The following is a 2,714-nucleotide window of genomic DNA, read 5'->3' as shown; positions in this document are numbered from 1 at the left end:
AGCAAGCCTATTTTTTCGTTTGTTTTTAAATAAAGATTGAATTTTACAAAAAAAAGCTCAGAACTTTTTTGTACACCTAATATATGTGTGTGTACTTGCATTAATAATTTGATGCTCAATCAGGCATCATATTAAATAGATGTTAATAAATATGCTGAAAAACTGTAAATTTTATTGCGAAAAATATTACCTCGACCAGGAGGTCAAACCCGAATCTCTTCCCGTATGAGGATCCTAGCCTTTAGATTACCGAGGTCTTAGTAATATTCTTTGCAATAATGTGTGGAAACGTTTTTCTTTCAGGCAACATAATATAAATAATGTAATACAATCATTTGTTTGTTGAATAATCATAAAATACAATTTTTTATTTTCATAATTTTTATCAGCAAATAAAAAATAATCATAAATGTATCAACCGAATGAAAATGAATAAACCGCGTTGAAAAGTCGATGAAAGAGTCAGCGATCTAGCAATTGATTCCTACTTTCCCTTTTGCATTAGCTGCGTTTCCGATGCACTTGCAGCCATGCTATTGCACCGTCCGAACCATTCTTACGCTCGAGTCGAGCGACGATCTATTAATCACGGTAGCAACGCGCAAGGGCGAATTGTTATTGGCCGGTCGCAGTGCCGGTCCAGATCAAAGGACGCCGATGTTCAGCGAGCGAGGTCGACCGGGTGATACGTGAGCGGTTTACGTCTCGACGGTCTCGACGACTCCTCCGGGCGACGATTAGCCACAGATCGTTATGCGTTCATTACCGGAGGCTCCGGTTTGTACGCGCGAGTAACGCGCTTGTCCGTTACAGAATCGGCGCGATGGAGCGCGCACGCCATTTATCCGAACTTTAACGTGTAGATCGTTGGCCTGGGATCCACAGGCAGAGACGTCCACACTAAGATCCTGAAGGAAGAATACAGTTTCGTCCTTTTTTTTGCCTGTTCTATATAATAGAGTCGCAAGTTGTAAGCTGTAAAAAATAGCCAATCATATTTGAATATGACAAAAATAATCAACTATAATTAATTTCTTACGACTTACGGCTTGCGAGCCTATTATAAATAGAACAGGCTCAGTGATAATGATTCCTAGACACGAATGATCGAGATATAATATATAGTATTATATATAGTAAATTGAAATTTTACAAAGAGAAACCAAACAAAACTCGGTTGATTTAAGACTACTGTTGACCACTAATTTTCAGTTTGATGACGTCAGAAGCAAGAAAAACACATAATGATAAATCTTGCAAAATATATTAAAATAGAAATATTTTTTAATAAAACAATATTTATATTATTTAATAAAGTACACTTATAAAATATACCGAAAACTTCATTTATATATTTCGGACTAAAATAAAATCATATTTGTTTAGATCAACTAGACATAATTATCGGCCTCTACTAATTTTTTTACGATACTCTTTTTAAAATAACGTTTACTATTTCGCAATATGAGATTTTAATCTCATTATTGATAATTTGTGATTTCCTCGAACAGTCATTATATTGTCATTATATTCGACAATGGAATTCTTTTTCAGTATTAAAATATACGCATTAATACATGCCTATGAGGTGGATTTTATGTCATTGATTTAATGACAATTGATTATGTCAATGATTTAAAATTGAGATCTTTATCATTTCTTAGTCCAATATGGCGCTCTAGAGCTGTCACGTCGTGATAACACTTGCTTCATATAAAAGCTGTGCAATTTATATTTACGAAATAGTAGTCCACAAACTAATAGTTTGCACATGAATTTCTTAAAATTGGATTTAGACGACTAATTAAAACCTTATCGTATGAAAATTTATATCTATATGTGAGATATTGAGTATAGTAGTATGTAATCATATATCAACATAAATTATCTGTATGTATGTTCTACTATGACTAATCGTTTTTAGCATCCTCTCAAGGGAAATTTTGGTATTTAGAAATAGTTAAAGTAAATTGTAGATGATTCTCCTATTACCTTTCTTCTCGCAAATCTGTTTTCATTAGAGAAAATGTATAGTAAAACAATGTCTTGCGTTTTAAACGTAATTATTGGAATTGTAATCTTGGATGTAATTACAAGCAATGGTTGAATAAATGCGATAAATGAAAAGAAACATCCGATGACTTTGAGCTACCTTCTCTTGCTCTTACTTGGTTTACGAGCTGAAACATTAGTCGAAACAAGTCACATGCTCACGTTGTAACTCGGTAAACAAAACTCCCATGAGGCTGTAAATCGTGTACTCCAGTAACCCATTCTGATCGCCTGAAACTAGAAACCTAAGCAATGAGTAATGACTGAACCGAGTTAGGGCAAGGTTGCCTGATGTATCGCGGTTCACGACAGACGGATGATCGGACTACACAACTTTGCACTCTGATTCGTGGTCATATCGTTTCAACAATAGAACATTGTATATAATTAAATAACTATTTGCACGATAATTTCTTATCCCTTGACGCTGTATATGCTCTTTGGAAGAATCATAAAGGGAAACAAAGTTGTGGGAGTCTTTAAATTGTTATTTTTAAAAAAGATAAAAATATTTGCTTGCATTTACATTTCAATGAAATTATCATTTAGAGTTTAGATGGCACATTGCATATTCCTTCTTTATTTACTATATACCTGTAATTTCTGTGATACTATTTTTACCCTTTTAGAATTTAATCAAAGTGTTATCGGCATTACTTAAC

At 33.7% G+C, this 2,714-nt stretch overlaps 1 long non-coding RNA gene across 1 annotated transcript in view; it reads left to right on the top strand.

The window, feature by feature from the left end:
• LOC108747929 overlaps positions 1-2,714 on the top strand; it is an 11,711-nt gene that overhangs the window by 3,213 nt on the left and 5,784 nt on the right. The window lies entirely within an intron of this gene.

The sequence above is a fragment of the Trachymyrmex septentrionalis genome, unplaced genomic scaffold (genome assembly GCF_001594115.1).
Source record: "Trachymyrmex septentrionalis isolate Tsep2-gDNA-1 unplaced genomic scaffold, Tsep1.0 scaffold203, whole genome shotgun sequence".
In the NCBI taxonomy this organism is placed as follows: domain Eukaryota; kingdom Metazoa; phylum Arthropoda; class Insecta; order Hymenoptera; family Formicidae; genus Trachymyrmex; species Trachymyrmex septentrionalis.
The sequence above is the reverse complement of the archived record's forward strand: the minus strand, read 5'-3'. Positions and strand labels throughout refer to the sequence as shown.